Below are 20,626 nucleotides of genomic sequence, written 5' to 3'. Positions count from 1 at the left end.
AGAATTCAAAAACCTCGGCAGTATTGACTGATCTGTTTCCAAATCCAGGAACAAATCTGGTTGCTAGTGAAAATGCTTCCCCATCCCAAGTACTGATGTTGTCGGTTTCAAAACAGCAAAATGATGCTTTGATATCGACAAGGAACAAAGATTACGGGAATCCACAGCGGTCTAACAACAAGGATAAAGATCAACCTAGTAGTTCGACAAAAACTTCAACAGAAGTTGCGTCGCCCATCATTCCTGAGCTAACAATAAAACTGCCAAAGGGAGTAGTACACAAGTCGACATTTAATCCTCGTGCCAAAGCAGCACAGCATTATAATATAGTGGAAGATCTGGCCCAATCGCCATCCGCTATGTCGACACTTGAGGTACTGCAAAATTGGCCATCCCAAAAGCAGGCTTTATTATCAGCTATCGGTGGGATAGACCCAAAGGATTCTAATCTTGTGTCCTTTAATCATAAAGGATATGATCCTCAGTTACCAGCTCAACTAGCTTTCCTCATTAAAGTAAAAGCCCTCAACAAAATTGTTCATCGAACAATTATTGATGAAGGGGCATCTACATGTATTATGTCGATGAGTTGCTGGAAAACTTTAGGATCGCCAACCTTGTCGCGATCTTCAACAACATTAAAAGCATTTGACAAAAGAACGTATACCCCATATGGTATTCTAAGTAACTTGCAAGTTGAACTAGGAGGGAAAATAGTAGAAATAGACATCGAAGTAATCGACGGAAACCTCGATTACAACATCCTACTGGGAAGACCATGGATATATGCTATGGCTATAGTTGTGTCGACCTACTTTAAGAAGATTGCATTTCCTTTTCAAGGAGGAATTACGATCGTCGACCAACAAACATTTCTCCTGAATAGTTCCCAAGTTACGGGAAGCATTCCGATGATCCATGGAAGCCACCATACACTTCAAAATATCAGAGTAGGCCTACTAAAAGACCCTATATTAATGGGGAATTTTTCCCTTCCGCCTCCAATCAATCTGGCGGAAGTAGCGACGGTAGGAACCTGCAATATGATATCTTTGATTCAAAAGATCTCAGAAAACGATATAAACATGGATCATACGCAGGTATTGCCTCCAAGCCCAATAGAAATATTGTAGCAATCAATGTTTTTGGCATGGGAGGCAGACCCGAATCAACGCTCATCAAGCGTTTGGATAGATAGGTCTAAGGAATATGGCACCCCTTCAGATCCTTGGTCGCAAGTGCATTACACCGACGAAGGAATTGTTCAATCAATGGTAATTGAAGGGGCGCCATGGGAAGATTACCACCATCGTTCCCATCTTCCAGATTATAAAGAAGATACTCCTGATGACCTTCATCATCCTTCAGTTTTTGATTTCCTATCAAATACTGTAAACACGATGGATTCCGAGCGAAACTTGTCCAACATTGAAGAGACCATCGCCATAAATATCTCGACCAAAACAGATATTGTAGAGAACATTTATGTTGGCAAATGTTGTTCTCCTTCAGAACTGGAAATATATAACGCTCTTTTTCGCGAATTCAGAGATGTCTTTGCTTGGTCATATGATGAAATGCCAGGCATTGACTCAAGTATAGTTGAACACGAAATCAAGATGTATCCAGATGTCAAACCAGTACGACAACAGCTACGACAGGTGCACCCCAAGAAAGCCGCTGCCATCAAGGCAAAAGTTGAAAAGCTTCTCCATGTTGGTTTCATTTACCCGGTTCCTCTAACCGATTGGGTATCGAACATTGTTCCTGTTATGGAAAAACAAGGAACGATTAGAGTGTGCATCGATTATAGGGATGTAAATCAAGCTTGTCCAAAAGACAACTACCCTACACCCTTTATTGACCATATAATTGATGAATGCACCAGATGCGAAATCTTTTCATTCATGGATTGATTCTCCGGGTATAATCAAATAAATATCCGCCCACAGGACCAGTCAAAGACTGCATTTATTTATCCGTGGGGCACATTCGCATATCGCAAATTACCCTTTGGTTTAAAGAACACAGGGGAAACATTTCAAAGGGCAATGAATTATGCCTTCCATGACATCAAAAACATCGTTCAACCATATCTCGACGACCTTCTGGCTCATTCGCGAAAGCGGACCGATCATCCGCAGCATTTGAGAGCGATATTTCTACATTGTCGACACTACAAAATACGACTCAATCCACACAAATGTGTGTTCTGTGTTAGTTCTGGTCGTCTACCTGGCTTTGTAGTCTCAAAGGACGGGATTCGTCTCGACCCATGTAAGGTTCAGGCAATCATAAATTTGCCTCCACCTTCAAATTTGCTTCAGATTCAGAAACTACAAGGGAAAGTAAACTTTCTGAGGAGGTTCATTCCAAATTACGCCAAACTTGCTAAAGGTTATACACGTCTATTGAAAAAGGAAGTGCCCTTCGTCTGGGATCAAGTCGCGCAAGCCTCCTTTCATGCTTTAAAAGAATCCCTAATGAAAGCATCATTAATGTACGCTCCTGATTATCAAAAAGACTTTAACCTGTATCTGGCTGCAGCGGATACAACCATCGCAATGGTTTTAGTTCAAGAAGACAACGGAATTGAACATCCTATATATTATTTAAGTAGGAACTTAAATGATACAAAAAGAAAATATTCCTATGTTGAAAAGCTGGCGCTCGCAGCTGTTCAAGCGATACAAAGATTTCGACACTATGTCCTCTTTCGAAAAACTACCATTCTGTCAGATTGCAACCCCATGACTTATATATTGTCGCGACAGTTGCTGGGGGGAAAATATCAAAATGGATAGCAATTCTACAAGAGTTTGATCTGGAATTTGTAAAATCCAATTCAAAGAAAGCTCTGGTTTTCGTAGAATTACTATGCAATCTCCCATCGTCGTCCAACGATGAAACATCAGATGAAACGATCATGGATGAATCTTTGTTTCTGATATATTCAAGAAATTTGTGGTATGGAGATATAATCATCTATCTCCAAACCCAAAAATATAGGCCTAATACCTCCCGCTCCGAACAAAAACATATTTGATACCAATCAAGAGACTACATGATCGTCGGTGATACGCTTTACCGTCGTGGCGTCGATACAGTTCTGAGGAGGTGCCTCACCCATGAGGAAGCCGAAAAAGTTTTGAATGATTTCCATTCAGGCACGTGTGGGGGGCATCAATCTAGTTACGCTACGGCGAAAAAAATTTACGAGCATGATACTTCTGGCCAACAATGTTCAAAGATTGCATAACCGCAGTCAGAAGTTGCCATGCCTGTCAAATTTTCGATAGCAAAACCAGAAGACCACCCACACCTCTACAGCCAATAGTTGTTGTTGGGCCATTCGCCAAATGGGGCATTGATTTCATGACATGTAACCCCACCTCGACCGAGGGGCATGGGTATATCATAGTCGCAGTGGACTATTACCAAATGGGTCGAGGCGATGCCTACATTAGATAACACTGGTGAAACAGCAGCCCTTTTCTTTTTCAATCATGTAGTCGCCAGATTCGGCGTTCCACAGGCTATAGTCACAGATCATGGATCACATTTTCGCAATCACATGATGGCCGAATTAGCTGCCAAATTAGGGTTGTCTCACGACAGCTCTACTCCAGACTACCCGCAGGCCAACGGACAAGTTGAAGCAATCAACAAAGTCCTGAATCGCATGTTGCAAAGGATGATTAGAGTCCACAAAAGGAGTTGGCACCTGATCCTGTACTCAGCCTTGTGAGCATACCGAACATCAATAAGGAATGCAACTAGGTTTACACCCTTCCAACTGGTGTATGGCCTAGAAGCAATCTTACCAGTTCATTGTGAAATCTCGTCCCTCAAACTCGCAATCGACCTTCTCCCCAGAACTTCAGAAGAGGAGGCTTGTTTCTTGGAACTAATCCAATTGGATGAAACCCGTCGTGATGCCGCTTTGGCTAACGAAGCCCATAAGAAACGAGTCAAGGCACAGTTCGACAAGAATGCCAAACCCCGTGTCTTCTCAAAGGTGACTTGGTCTTACTTTACGACCAAGAATCCAATAAATTTGGAGCAGGTAAATTCAAGTCTTTATGGATGGGCCACTATATTGTTAAACGTGTATTAGCAAAAGGAGCGTACGAGTTAATGGATTACGACGGAATTCCACTGGCACAACCCCGTAACGGGTTGTACCTTAAGCGTTACTATGCATGATTCAGTGTGGTAACCCATATGATTTTGTTACATTTTTTATTTTGCTAAGGGTAATCGTTTTGGTCAAGTAAATCCACTTTTTAAATTTGTCGCAGATGTCGAACCTATTGGAATCTTTTGTTGGATATGCCGACGGAGCAAGTCGTAGTTCGCGGAACCTATCTTCTACGGCCTGGGCCATTTTTGATCCAAGCGGCGAGTTAGTAAGTTTCAGAGGGGTATGTATTGGTCGATCAACGAATGACATCATTGAATATAGCGCGTTGATAGAACTTCTCTCTGATGCCATCGCACATGGCATACGCCGACTCTTCGTCAGGCTAGACTCACAACTCGTCATACTACAACTCACTGGTATCTACTCCGTCTGAAATCCAGCTATCTATCGCATGTTCCTAAGGGTCAAGATTTTGGAAAGGCAATTTGATTTTATTCAATATCAGCATATTTCCAGAAGCTTAAACATGTTAACTGACTCATTGGCAAATTATGTGTTAGATAGACATTTGCAACATTTATAAAAAGAAGCATTTCATCAATATTTGCATTCAGATCATGTAACTTAACCAAAATAAAACTCTGAAAATCAAAAATATATATATAATTGTTTATGGTTTACACATAATGTTCTGTAACCAAGACAAAATTGGTCAAATGACCCAAAACTCAAAACACTAGGGGCACCCTAGTCTAATGATGCTGGCACCGCCTGTGCAATCATGCGTAAAAGCCTAGTCCATCGACTTGGCATGCCAGTAGTATGTCGCTGCAACCTCAGAGGAAGCTTGTCAATCCTCACATCTGGAATACCGAGAGTGAGGCCCTCGACCTAATCCTGTAATGCTGAAAGAGTCTCGGCCACATCAAGGTCGCGAAGGATAGCCCTTCCCACAGCCTCTCCTGCTGGAGCGGCAGCTGGCACTCTCAGGCGTCCTACTGGCCGAACGGATCCAACATATACATGAGCACATGAGTTCTGATTATTCTTGACAGAACAAAGCACAAGGACATTATAAAGAGAAACGATAAACAGAAATATGGTCAAATAATTTACCAATGGCACCCCACTGCTCGCCAGCCGGCAGTACCAAATCCGGGTCACCCTCGAAGTCCATACCAGCACATGGATACTCGGAAGAAAACCATCTCCTGACGATCGAACCACCCAAAGAAGGTATCATAAAAGGAAACGTGTGACTAACCAACATGTCTGGACATATGGTCGACCCATCTCTGCATCCGTGGCTCAGTCGGTGGAGGTAAACCAAGTGAAATATACTGCGGCTGCATCAGCGGGATCTTTTCCAAGGCAAAGACGGTCAAAATAGAACCATATCCAAAGTTCTTCAATCTTCCATTTTTCACCTTGATAAATTGTTCTTTCATCACAAAGAGTATTGCGTCACACCAGTTGAACACCTTCGGTTCGAGGCATTCTAAGGCATACTGCATATAAGACCGGTTGGCCACGTGAAGAGCCGCACTACCAGCCATCCTACCAAAGGTGAACAAAATGGTCCTCAGGGACCTGTCAGTGACATCTCGGATGATGATCTTGCCATCTTTACTTGGCTGAGATCCCTCTCTGCAATACCTGCTAATGTAATCTCTCACAGATTCACCCCCACGAGCCGAACCTGATAATGAGATAGGGGCACCCCGCCTCGATAAGACGGTCAAAAAATAGATGTCCATGACAGTCAAGGGGATGGATTTGCCTCTAATCTGGAACACCTGGCTGGTAGGATCCCAGGCATCGAGAAAATACTGCAACAAGTTGATTTGTTGCCTCATGCTAGAGATGTGGAAAAACTTGAACAGGCCACAGTTCTGCAGTGCATTTACCGTAACCGGATCAGGTAAAGCAAGCATGTCCTCTTCTTCATGTGCACGTTCTCACCATGTAATAGGCATTTTGCTCCAATAAATCTCTGAAAACAAACAAGAGAAGAGTTAGATCCTGATTTGGTGAAAAACAGGCAAAAATCTCCATTGAAAATTGTGCACAAATTTCCCTCCTTGCTCCCATCGCACCCCCAGCAGTGTTCTAGGTGCGTTGCATGCCAACTGTCCAGTGGGTAGGCCAACATGCAACGCACCTTTCGAAATACAAAGGGTGCGATGGAGCCAAAGCGAGTTTTTCAAACCCCAGAGGCTTAGAAAAACCGAAAATCAGGCTCAGAATGCAAAATGGAAAGGATGAAATGAAAGAGCTCGGGTTTAGCTCCTACCTGGTCCAGACGGTGCCAAAAATCGTCCACAGAATCTTTCGGAATCAGCTGGTGAAAATCAAGGGGGAAAGCACCTCCAAGGCTCCACCAGACCAAAGTTCAAATCAAATGGTAAAATGAGGGGTAAAAGCACTTTTAAATTACTTTTTACGTAATTCAAGTAAAATATTAGTGTCTTAACTCATTTTCCAAACATGTATTGTTCATTTCTAGCTAGTTTGATGAAGCAATTGAGCATGCAGCACAATCTTTGAAGGAACAAAGTTATTAATGGTAAAGTCAAGAAATGACCATTATATTGAGCAGTTTTAACACGGAATTCAAGCTCGTTAAAAAATAAACATAAGCAATGAGCAAGTGTTTCCCCCAGCGTTTAAGCTCATTAAAAAATGAACCAATTTCCGGTAAATAACCATCGTGAATGTATTACTTCAGCCTCTGAAGTCTTGGTCGTGTTCTCGTCATCACCTCCACTCTGTATTGGCCAATCATTCACCTCCACTTGATTGTTTACCCCTTTTGAGGAATAGTTGTGAAGAGTGATCCTGTTAGCCATCCTTGTGACACTGCCGTGATTGGAAAATTCCAAACCTTACCTGGAATCAGCCGCTACCTGGATCTATCACTCGTTCCTCAAAAACCGAGTCTCCTTTAAGCTCTTTTCAACTGACTCGTAAAATATGAAAAGATTGCCGAGCCATTCGCCTCTCCAGTTCGTTAAAGTGACCGTAAGTGCTATCCCTCCTTTAGATTTTAATCTTTTTGGACCTGAGGGATTATTACACAAAAAGATCGAGCGCTTGTTTTGTTCGGCTCGTTAAAATTACCGAAAATTCATCCCTTTTGTATTATTTTATACTTTTTCGGACTTAAGGGATTAGATGACGAAAAAGGATTTTTGGAGTTTCCTTTACGTCCCTTTTCAGACTCTCTAAAATTGAAAAGGACCAAGTTATCTTTGTCATTAAACTCGTTAAAACCGAATAGCAACAAACTTGTCCATAACAGACAAGAACGAGTTTCACTATCGCTAGGCTCGTTAAAACATAGCAATGGGTTTGCCCAAAGGGAAAATTATAGAACAAGCATATGTTATCCTCCTCAAGCCTGACAAAAATAAAGAGGTACTGGTCAGCAATGACTGGGGAAAATTTGGGAAGAAAACTTGAAGAAACTTTGTTGGTAGCAAGTCACTCTTGAACATGACACTTTCACTCTGCATCCGAGTCGGGTTGGGTTATTCCATTCATTGGTCACATCACCATGGTTCCATCACACCATCCACATTTGGGGTTAATGCTACCAATCCATCATGTCAGTGTCGCCGATATGTTCAAGAGAAGTCGCTCAGAGAATTCACCTGTGTCTCACCCACTATAATACATTTACGCTCCATTCTTTCATGACCGCCACCCTGAACCTTATATCACTAGATCTTTTTCACCTCCATTAAAATAATTTGCTCCGTTCTGTGTCATTGATGTGGGATTCACTAAGGCCCTCCTATGACGGATCGCTTCTTGTCGACATCAGCTCATTATCCAAGATGTCGATCTAGGAACAACCCTTTCAGTACTTTGAAGCTTGCATGCCTCAATGGCAAGTTTCTCACTTCCGGTGACAGGTTTACATCAATGGCCTTCAACCGAAAGATTTTGCATGGTGTTCGACGCCAATTCCCTTATTCACACCATGTGAATTGTACTACAGTACCTTGAGGGTCATCATCATTATCGGTGATTCCTCTCGCGCCTGTTAACAGCTTACATCATTGGCTGGTAATCAGGCGATGTCTTTCCATGTTCGACTCCAGAACATCTCTGACATGGATCGACTTGTACTTTGAGTGAAAGTCGAACGAGATTGAAGACCCCGGATCTAGTTTCATCCATCCGGGTTGCAATATATATTCAGGAAAATAAAGACATCAAATGTACATCATTGCTGCACAGATAATCATCCAATATAAGGGATGATGGCTCTACCAGAATCATCAGTCTACACTCAGACGATTGTTTGTCCTATGTACATGAAAATTAATTTATAAAGTTGAGCATGGGAATGCCCGCCTCAGCTAGATCATGAAAATATTATGAAGATAATGTATTGTATTATATCTTATTACAGGTCACCTTCCAGCTTGAAAAAACTTCGGATCCTCATGATAAAGCATTTCACCCGACATCAAAAGATTAACGACCTCATGCTTTAGGGGGCAACTGTTATAGACATTTTTGGGCACTGCAACCCCAAGCATAAATGTCCATAAACCAAAGGCTCCTAAGTCCCTAAAGGTGTTGTTCTAACCCCTAAAAGAATAAGGTCAACTGATTACAGCATCTCCCAGAAGTTCTCCATGAAAAACTACTCAGAACTAGTCAAAACTGGACCATTTCATCTGCTCCATAGTCAAAGTGCGTTGCATCCCACCTGAATACACACAGTAGGTGCGATGCATGTTGAAAAGCCCTTCTATGGGGTGTGATGGGTGAGAAGGGACAAATGGCAGGGTCAATCCGCAAGGTGGAGGAGCATGGAATCTTCCAGAAACTTCTCCTGTGACACTTGCCTCTCTGCATTCGACCAGGGATGAGTAAGAGACCATCAATCTCCAAGTGGAATCAAGAACTATCAAAGAGAAGACACTAATCAAATCTCAAAAGCTAACTCACCTCCCTTGCAGACATCTATATATGGATCCCTCATCCCAGAGATCGAGAGGCTGGAATTTTGTATCTTGTAAGGAAGTGTTGCTGGTTTCTTGGTGCAACATCATAGTGTTGGGTGATCTAAGCTTTTCATGAGGTGAAGAAGGGCTTTCTTGCTGAGAGGATAATGTTGGGTCAGAACAATTGGTTGTAATCCTCTTTGCTCTTTCTTGATTTTCAATAAAGCTATTCAAGTTTTCCTCCACATTCTTGTATGATTGATGATTTATGAATTTGTGTGGTCAATATACATCTGGTCCTATATTGTTTATAATAATAGATCTATGTTCTTGGATAGTGTTATGCTGCTTTGATTCTACAGGTACTCTTTGAAGCTGGGTAGACAAGGAAGTGAGTGGCAAAGACCTATCAGAAGAGAGAGGAAACGAGCAAGGAACCAAGCGCAAGACAGAGGTTGGTCTCCTTATTCTTCTCTCATCTATTTCTCATAAAGGAAAACGAAAGTAGTTTTTGGTTTGTTTGTTTCTAAGGTAGCTACCAGCCTTAGTTGGACTAGCAGCTCTGCATAGACACTAGTTTTCCCGATAACAAGTATATTGCATAATCTGTTGATCTACAGTGAGAAATTCTTTTCTTATTTAAATCATAACTTCACAGAGGATCTAAAACTCAGTTAAATTTTGAATCGAATAACTGCAAACGACTTAATTTATATGAAGAAAACATAATGAATGAACAAGATGAAACACAACTCACTGAGAAACAAACCATATGAGGTAAATCTAGAATCTTTTATTATTCCAAAAAAATGGTCCAGCTTAGTACAAATCTGCTTGATAGCTTGTTCAAGGGTTCAACCCATTATAACTCAAAGGAGGAGTTATTTATACAAAATTTGCAAAAGATCTACAATCTGTTAGGAATGGCATACCAAAGTAGTACAAAACTACAAAAATAGAATAATATAATAGGAACCAAGAAACGGCTGAAGAGGTGGCTCTATCCTTTAGGAATTTGTTGATGATCTGGCCTGAAAACACTGATGAGTTGTCATGTTGTTAGAATGAGCAATTACTAAATTGTTTTACGCAATTTATCCCATAATTCTTCACTTGGGATTTCCAAATTTACCATCTTTCTTAATGTTTCATCCACTTCAGTATACCTCTCAAAATTTGGCTTGGTGAGGAATATATGTTTAATCTCATGCATGATGGTCAAATCAAACTCCAAGGCTTCCAAAATGGATTTTCGTGTAATATGTCCTTTGACTCTTGAAAATTTAGTTCTATCTACTGCAATAACATATAATTCCTTGCAATAATCTTCTAATTTGATCAATTTATCATTCGAACCTACCAATCCTGGTAGCCCTTTCTGATTTAAGACATTAAACTTTCAATGAAATCTTTTGACAGAAATATTGAGGGTTTGACATTTAATTTCTAATTGATTGATCAAATTCCTCTTTTGTAATACCTTCTTAATCTCTAGGATGGTAGTTGTTCTATCAAAGATGTTTATTTCTTCTCATTCTTCTCTAATTTTTGAATTTAAAACCTTGATCATATATGTGGCTTCTATTGGCTTGGTCTTCAAGGCTACTTTTTGTTCTTCTATCACTCCTCTGCATCTAATGATGAGTTCTTGCTGCTCAAAAATAATATGTATGGATGGTCATACATCTATCATGGATTAGATTATTCTTGTCCAAATATTTTCCTTGGCATGCTCCAAAGTATCTGCCATTAGGGACTCATTCTCTAATTTATGAATCTTAATTTCCAATTTGTGGGACTTTTGCATTTTCTACACATACAAAGTGTCATTCTTGATTTTTTGCAACTCTATATTTTGGAATTACTGCAGTAATTTCTCATTTTCCTATTTTTGTATGGACAATTCTTGTGATAATCTAGCTGGATCAGTTGTTTTTGATGTAGACTCAATGGTTTTTTATGATGAACTAGGCTATGTACCTGCAACTGCTATTGGGACTGTTGTGATTGGAACCATGGAAAGTTGTGATGCTTCCTTCTCTTTTAATAACTCTTCAATCTGCTCTTCCATTTTCTTCAACTATATATTCTTCTCAATGATAAGCTTGAGCATATCCTCCTTTTGTTGTTCATTCTCTGCTATATCCTTTGTTAGAGGATCCTCTGTTGAAGGTAGCTTCAATTGTTTCTTCAATGCAGCAATGTCTGCATCTTTCTTTTTTAGGAGTAGCTTTGCAACTTTTACATATTTGGGATCATATCCCACTCTAATTACAAAATCTTCCAATGATTTTATTCTATTGTCTTTGGCTAAAGAATAAATATTTTCTAACTTAAGCTGGGACTAAACATTGGATAGGGCAGTCCTAAGTTTAGAAAGAGACATGGTTGCAGTTGTCATAGTAGAAGACAGCATCTCACCAGTCTGTCTGTGCATATCCATCTAGTCAATTGAATGAATTTGACTGGTATCAAATTAAAACATGGTTTTTTTATAATCTAATGGTGATTTAGGAATGGAATCTGGGCTTGTAAGAATGCCATTTGCATTCTACCTTTCTCACTGTCAAAAGCAGAAAGAAACCTGTGCTGGGAAGTTGAAGTTTGTTTCCAGAATCGGATGTACACATTGGACTTTAAAGTCTCATTTTTCTATTTTATCTCAAGGAAAGTTGAAAATATATTTTGATCATCTAAAGAACTAGTTCCTGTGGACTGATTAATTTCTAGAGGCTCTCTAGAAGGTGAAGTTGTAGGAGGAGTGGTTGAAACACTGGTTGTTTATGACAATGGCCCGCAGTTTATTTCTAATATGGTACAAGGTGTGATGGAGCAATACAGAATTCGGCACAGGAAATCTACATCATACCACCCGTAAGAAAATGGCCAAGTGGAATCCACAAACAAGCTAATTTAGTCCATCCTCACCAAAACAGTGAACATGCATAGGAAGGATTGTGCAAGTAGATTACCAGAAGCCTTATGGGTATATCGGACCACTTGGAGGAACAGCATAGGACATACACCATATGAGATGGTGTACGGGAAACAAGTCCTTTTGCTGATAGGGTTCCAAATCAAAACCTTTAGGATTGTAGTTCAATTGGGGATAGATCTCTCAGAGGCACAGCATCAACGTCTACTACAGTTAAATGAGTTAGATGAGTTTAGACGGGATGTTGTTCAGCAAAATGTATTAGTTCAACAACAGCGCAAGAAGTGGCATGAAAATTCCATCAAGAATAAGCAATTCCAACCAGGTGATTGGGTACTCCTTTACGACTCCATATTTAAACATTTTAAGTGTAAATTCCACACATGTTGGATGAGACCTTATGAAGTGATGAAATTCTTTTAAAATGGAGCGGTAGAAATCAAAACTATTGATGGGCGAGATTCAGTATTCCTTGTGAACGGGCATAGGCTTAAGGTATATTTTCAGCCCCTCGCAAAGGAATATTTTATGCAGTAAATATAGCAACAATCGGAAGTGAAGATGGTAGGTGGCCATGCCAACATATTAAAAATTTGATTCTTTCTATTCAAAAAAAAAAAAAGCAACAACAACAACAAAGAAAAAAAAATTTCTTGTGGTCGTGAAAATCCGTTTACTGACATGATTGTAGAAGGATCAGCCTAAAAACCAGCTTGCTGGCAGGAAGATCAAATTCTAATAAAATGGGAATGTTGCTTGATCTTTAGATGTGTTAACTGTCACCAAGAAGAAGCAGGTTCAAGTGCAGGAACCAAGCCCTTATCCAAGTTTGGGATAGCTGGCATGGAAATTTTTATTCAAGAAACACTCAATTCCCGCTGCATTTATTTTTTGGTTCAACACTATTCAGGCATATTTCAGGTAAAATTATGCCCTTCTTCTATTCCCATTTTCGTAAAATTCCCTCTATTTTTCTTATTTTTATCCCATAAAGTTTACCACCCCTTTCTTCACATGGAAACTATCCCTATTTGATTTCATTCTTCCCTCTTTTTCCCATGAAATTTTTTTCCCAAATTCATTTTTCAATATGTCCCTCTTCGTAGTCTCACTCTTGAATTCCCTGTCATAATTTCCTTCCCATTCTGAAAATTTACCCCCTTTCCCACTTCTTTTCTCCCTTATGGACCATATTGCAAAATCTTATTCAAGCTTATGAAGCAAATCAAAAGGCATGTATTGATAATAAAAAGCTGGCGAATAAAACCTCCTTTATGATTCAACAAACCCTTCAGAATCCAACCTATGAATTTTATCAAAAAAAAAATTGGCCACAATATCCCTGGTGCAGATATATGTATTTAGTGTAGGAATGTTCAATGCAATAATGTTCAATGTAGGAATGTTCGGTGCAGGATTGTTCAACTGTGGAAATGTTCAATGTAGGAATCTGCACTGCTGAGCACTTCCGAGTACAAAAATACATGTCCTGGTGCAAGAACAATGGTCTTTAGTGCAAAAATTTATAATATGGTGTAGGAATACCTAGTGCAAGAATGCACATCTAGAAAGTTTATTCTTGTTTCATGAAAATCATGTGCAGGTAGAATGATTGCACCACTTCCAGATTGATAGCATTCAATAATTTTTTATTATGATTAAGCTTTGTTTTATCATCTGCTAAAATAGGAAGGAAATCTTTTAAGTACAGGGATAGTTAAGTTATGAAATCTTATTTTTTTAAAGTACCATGTACACCTTGTGTGAAATAATGAAGTGATTGTGGGATGTGTACGATTTAATCTGTCATCCCACACTTACCTTTTTGAAAAAAAAATCATTACCTGTTAATGACGACCCGACCTCATACCATACCACACATGACTATCATATTAATCATGGCACCTTAACTTCCGCCTTCACTAATGATTATCTCTGCTTGTACCACAACCTATCTGTATCGCATCCGTCCCAAGGTCTACATTTAATGATGGAGCGTGACCGTTAGGAGGTGGCCAGTATAGTGGCATTCGGATAACTCGACTATCACAAGGTTCATTTTAGACAGAGCTCCTAAATCCTAACCATGTGAGCCTTCTAAAAAGTTTTAGATAGAGTTTAGTGAATTGAGGATGGTGCCCATGAGAATTGAACCATGTTCCATGAAAGAGTTAGATCAAACGGTCAAATACCATAACAGTCTTCCACTATTGTAGGAATCTGGGTTCCTCCCAATTCTGCAAAAATTTAATGGTTTTTACTCGGCTGTGGCGTTAGAGTTTTCTCGGACATTTGATGGGAGCCGAGCCAAGGTAGGATCACTGGAATTTGAAGTAACGGAACAGTCTATATCACAAGCCATGGGATTACAAGCAGAAGGTGAGTAGTGGTTCAAAAAAGAAGGAGATCAAGAAGAAAAATTGGCACCAATTTGTGGTCGACATAAAACAAAAAGTGGATTAGAAGAAAGGACTGCCACACAGCGCCATGCAAGGAAAATGGAAAGACCTATTGTACATATTACAGAAGTTCCTCACCTACGAGGGTCGCTACTCATTGACCTTCTTGTATCATATTCGGTTGTTGCTACATTTCGAGTCGGGTAAGCTTATCAATTTCCCCTATTTTCTGTTAAGAAGCTTGGAGAAAATGTCAAAAGGAGTTCAGAGAGGTAAGACGAGCCAAGTTGCATGCAATTTATACCATCATGGTTTGATTGCAATTTTAGTTATGACCTAGGAAGTATTTTTAACGATTTACAGAAAAGAGGTGCAGGGAAATCCTCCAGAAAGAAGAGTGCAAGAAAGAAGGGGAAGCTTGAAACCCTAACCCTACACCCTACCAAGACTAAGAACAGAGAAGATTTAGTGCAGGCAAAGGAGTGGAAGTTAGTTGTTGAAACTCCTTCTACATCAAAAAGGAGGACCCGAAGCTCAGTCAAGAGGATTGCCTCCTTGAAGGAAGCCCACATTCAATCGACTTCCCCAATCATTTTGGACGACTCTAAACATACTTCACTAGCCGCAGACAACCTTACAGTGCTTTTGGATGTTGTGGCTCATACAGTGATTAGCGAGGGGGAAATTGATGAACAAGACATCACACCATTGTCGGTTTTGCTTGGAAAAGTGAAGAAAAGGAAAATGACGTCGACACCTAGTGAAAGTGCAGGTAAAGGCTAAACAGAGGATCTAATGGACGTTGGTAGGCTAAATTGTTCTATTTTTTAACCTCTATCCTACTCTAGACACATGACATAAACCTATATTTTAACCTAAGAACCTATTCATTCTTGTACCTTTCTCTAAAATCATGCACATTCCTGTACCCTCTTTGTATTTTCATATTTAAAGGCTTGTCATGGACTTAATTATTTATTTATGGATTTTATACCTTTAATTATCCTTGCAACTAATATTTGTCTTTCCTAAAGTATTTGATAAACAAATGTATTAATCGTTGTGATAGAATGGTCGAGTGCAGGTAGGATTCCTGCACTAGTTGGTGGATTCCTACACTCCCGTGACAACTCACCAACTGACGCATATCTTTAGTAAAGGATCAGTTGACCTTGAGTTGGGATCAAAGCGAGAGATAAATTAGTAGATTGAAGATCAGGACCTCGGCCAGATATCTTAGATTAGTATTTTGTAAACAGCCGAAAGGCTTATTTAATCTACTGTTATGATTTCGTTACGGCCGTAGGCCTGAAGGCTTGTATATAATGTAAAACTCTTATAGGAATTAGGGAGCGATGCTATGGTAAAGATTTCTAAGAGATTGTAATTATTTTGGAGTATCGCCTCTCTAGGCTAGATCACATATCCAAGATGTATTTTTTCTTCTGAAACTAATATAAAGGAATGTGCCAATACGCAATTTCATTTTCCATTTGCGTTGTGATGAATCTTTGACCGACTGCATTTCTCGATTTCGTAACAGGGAAACGAGCTGGTTGGCTAGGGCCCAGCCAACCCAGCTCGTTCTTCCTTTCTTTAAAGTTGTGTTAATTTAATTTAAAGTGCAGGCGTGAATTTATTATTTACTTTTATTTTCCTCACAAGTCACAGAATCCATGGTGTGCAGGCTTAGAACTATTTGATTTCAATTTCCATAAGCTTTCCTTTGTAATGCTTGATTTCATTTCTGCAAGGTCGGTACAAGCACGATGCATGTACTAGTGTATTTTTGGTTCTGCAAGTTGATTTCATTGGTTCAGTTTCGCAAGTCTTTTACTCCTTTCCTTTCACAAAAGTTCTTTATTCTTTCCTACAAGATTGATGTTTGTTTCTAAACTAAGGGAATTATTAATATCTTAGGTCTCACTTAATATTTAATTGTGTTGTGATGAATATGGAATAAATGTTGTAGTAACTTACAAGTCTATGCTTGCATTGAACACTTTCGAAGAAAGGATTGAATTTCATGATTAATTATTAAATGAACCTTCTGAGTTAAAACATTAAAAGGCAGATCTAAATTATATGCACAGCTATCTCAAGAAAAGCATGTTTACACAACCAGATAATTTATGTAATTACATAGAAGAGTTTTCTATTTTAAATAAAGATTTACTTTAACTTTTGAAAATAATTTCCTGTCTAGAATATAAGTTTGGTTGAAGCATATTTTTGCTTGTGAGAATTTACTTTCAAAATTTGTTTTCTTTTCACTCTATTTCACTTAACACGCTTTTTATTTTTCGAAAGTAATCTAGAAACCAAGTGCAGAAATACTTATTATCTGGTGTAGAAACCTCAGATTCGGTACAGGATCAGAGTGTTCTAGCCCGAAGACTTAGAGTTCCTGCACAAAGGTCAGAACTTCAATACAAGCATAAAACATTCTTTCAGTATCTAAACCTCATTCCAGTGTAGGCACAACGTTCTGTTACAGGAATGTTGTCATAGCACAGGAATAACAATTTAGTGCAGGAAATAATATCTTTAAAGGAGACATATACACGGAATAAATTATTTATCACACTGTCTCATTGAAGGTAAATATAGAGGGTCATTTCATTAGTTAAGATTGTTCATAATGAATTAAGAATCCATTTTAGTTTCTACAAAATTATTTTTCATTTATTCTAGCACCAGACTTTCTTTGAGTATCAGTTTCCGCTTGATCATCACTTTTCTTTCGATTATGTAAATTTGTGATTTAAGAAGTAGGAATAGAATTAGGAAAAGTTTGTATCATTTCTGGCATTTCCTGTGCTTCTCCTCTAAGTTTATGAAACCCTCAGGTTTAAAATTAAGTGTTGAAGGAGTCTACTGAAATGTGATTCCTTTACCCAACACAAGTCAAGCAACATGTGAGGTGATCTGGATGAGAAAGATACTTGTTGGCTTGTTTGGTCAGTTGATGTATCCAACTGTGATTTACTGTGATAATTAGAATTGCATCAAACTCTTTGCAAATCATGTTTTTCACAATTGATCCAAATATATTGATATCCAATTTCACCATCTACAAGATTGTGTGCAGAGGGGATTATGTTGTTGCAGTACATTCTGATAGAGGAACAAGATGTTGTTATTTTTACAAAGGCCTTGTCAAGAGGGAATTTCGAGTTCCACAGGTGCAAGATTGGGGTGGTTGATAATCCCTTTCTTGCTGAGATGGAGTGTTGAAAATGCAATAAGAACATCTCAGTTTGACCTTTGCCTTAATCAAACTAGAGAAAATTTGAATTTCTATTTTAGCAGAAATCTTGGAGGTAGTTTACTAAGGTGACATGGCACTTGTCACTCAGTTAATTTGATTTGTGGAAGCTTGAGTTCCGTTCAGCATGATTGATTACTAATTTTTTTCAATCTATTTAGATCTAAGTGTGAAAGGAAACAAGCTCACTCAACAATATTATCATGTTTAGGGAGTTTGAAATGAGCTTAAAGGGGACTCCTGAAAGTTCCTTTCTCATATAGTTTTTACAAGCCCAAAAAACGTGATACAAGTATACTTGGTTTCTTATTCTCATGTATTTACGAGCATGATAAATAAAAAAAACTAAGCTTGAGATAGGTTTCATTTTTACACAAGCTTGAAATAAAGAAAAAATTATGCTTGAGGATGGTTTCATTTTCTCACGAGCTTGAAACAAACAAACAAAAAGTGTGCTCAGAGGTTGGTTCATTTTTATGCAAGTTTGAAACCAAAAATAATTGTGCTTGAAGATTGGTTTCATTTTTATGCGAGCTTGAAACCAAAAATAACTATTCTTGGAGATTAGTTTCATTTTTACACGAGTTTGAAACCAAAAATAACTATGATCGGAGATTAGTTTCATTTTTATACAAGCTTGAAACCAAAATTAACTATGCTCAGAGATTGGTTACCTTACCCCCAAAATAACAGCAAAAGTGTTGGGATGGGGTCCCCATGGGTAGAATTGAATTAACTTAGTCATTTTTTGTAAATAATTTTGTAAAAGATGTAAAGTCTCTGTGAAATATGGATGAGAGCGCACAGATAGATAAGAGTCAGAGGGGTCTTAGCCCCTTGTTTTGGTCGGTTTTGAAGACTCACCCATGAGCTGGGGGCCATGGTATTGTATTAGAAAAGTTATAAATAGTTGGAAGTAACTTTGGATAGAGAATTGGGTATATTGAAGAGTTTTGTTGTCTTGGGCAAGTGTTAAGGAAGGAAGGATCTACTTCCTACGCTTAGGTAGAGAAGGGAAGGCTCCTACAGTTGAGTGAGAAGGAGGCCTGGGTAGAGTCTGCAGCTGAGTGCGTGGACCCCTACCACTGTGTCCGCAGGTAGAAGAGTTTGTAACTAGTGAACTGAAGATCAATAAAGACAGTGGTTTGAAGAATTACTGAGTATTTCCATTGAATCTATTTATGTTATATGTTGTCGATTAATGATGTGTTTTCTAAATTATTGAATGAATGCTATGGGAATTCACTGAATCTATCTTAATAATATATCAACTGAATGGTTATCCACTTCCGCGAATTTAGAAGCTATTTCTTTGTTTTCTGATGAATCAAGTAGATCTACATGAAATCCCATCTAAGGTTTCTTGCTGATGCGCGAAAGTAGGTAAATCGTTTGTTTAAGGTCCGGAAGGACTGTTTGTAGACCTTCGCGAAGGTTTGGAGGCAGCTTAAACTCAGTTACAGTAAAGGGCCCTAGAAGTCTATCAATCTGCACGAAGGAAAATCTAATGCGTTGAAAGACATCACACTAGTCTCTGGATGCAGAAACTTGGTTCTTGCATCCCCCAATACTGCTTTGGGTGAGACTATAGCCTATGTTATGCGGGTTGTTTCCGAAAGTACCAATAGTGTGGGGTTTTTTTGGTTGGCGCAACTAACTCTAAACCTAGTTTAGGACCCCCTAAGCCAACAAATGGCTCTGTTGTCAGGACAAGGATCTGCTTAAAGAGATGTGTGATGTCGCATCATTGGAATCTGACTAAGAAAGAGATTGAAAAGTGGTTAGATCGGAAGATTCACAAGTTTGCGGCTCAAGAAAATAGGAATCCACACCTGTCGAAGGAGGATTGGTTGAATAGGTATTTGTATACAGAGGTACACGAAATCTTCTTTTGCACTTTCCCAATTGAATTATATGAGTGGTTAGCTAAATTGACAGATAGTCAAGGAAGGTGGAAACTTGATAGTCCTATAGTGTGGACTCCAGAATTGGTGCGATGACTAGAGGCATCTATAAACAAGATCGCGCGGGCTATCGATCATTGGCTTGATCAAATTATGGGAGGATTTGTTACTGAATTTGCAGTAGATACCTCGGTTAGCTATAGCTAGGCGGAGAGAAAATTCTTCAAAGGACCGTGAGGTAAGCATTTCAGGTCATTGAATACTTGGATTAAAATTTTATTATGTGAAAAGCAAGTAATGCCATTACCTTAATTTTCAAAGCTACGCGAAGTGGTAGACTCTTTAGAAATCACGGATCAGGTCCAGAGTATAGTCCATTGATTGAACCTCCTTCAAGCGACGATGAAGGGGCAGCGTTGACCACACCGTGAAGCGTTGTTCAGTTAATAACTTAGGGCATTCTAAGGATATCTCATCCATCCACTTCGCCTCCACCTCCATCTCCACCGCATACACCTTCACCTACACCTCTGCCTCCACCTCCACCATTCATCATGGAAAACGCAATGAATATGTCGATCTTCAAGGGAATAAGAAGTGAAGATCCAAAGAAATTCTGGTTTATTGCGAACATTGTAAGGAAAATGCAACAAATCACTCATGATAATATAAATAAGGCGCAATTGGTTACCACTTTACATGATCACACGCTAACTTGGTACATTAAGTATTATGCTGATAATCCTCAGGCATCGTTAGCAGAGACTCAAACAGCTTTGAACAAAGAATTTAGTAAGCCTAAATCTGAGGCATAGTCGATTATTGAATTTAAGGAGATCCTAATGAGAGTTGATGAGACACCTTGGGACTTTGATCAGAGGTTGAAATTCCAGATCAGACAGGCTAACAAGAAAATCTCATATACCCAACATCGTGACTGGTTTATCGCATCACTTTTTCCACGGTTAAGAATCCCTCTATCACAGCAAAAGATAGCAATGCAAGAAGAATCCTT

The 20,626-nt window shown here is 39.1% G+C and overlaps 1 pseudogene; it reads right to left on the bottom strand.

Moving 5' to 3' along the window:
* The window catches only part of LOC149198985 (uncharacterized), a 94,770-nt pseudogene extending 83,594 nt beyond the window's left edge, over nucleotides 1-11,176 (bottom strand).
* Nucleotides 11,177-20,626: the final 9,450 nt, after the last annotated feature.

Source organism: Pinus tabuliformis, chromosome 2_1 (assembly GCF_031772625.1).
Source record: "Pinus tabuliformis cultivar Carrire ecotype Pingquan chromosome 2_1, CPIR1, whole genome shotgun sequence".
In the NCBI taxonomy this organism is placed as follows: domain Eukaryota; kingdom Viridiplantae; phylum Streptophyta; class Pinopsida; order Pinales; family Pinaceae; genus Pinus; species Pinus tabuliformis.
Note: the sequence above shows the minus strand (reverse complement) of the source record. Positions and strands in the feature narration are given on the sequence as shown.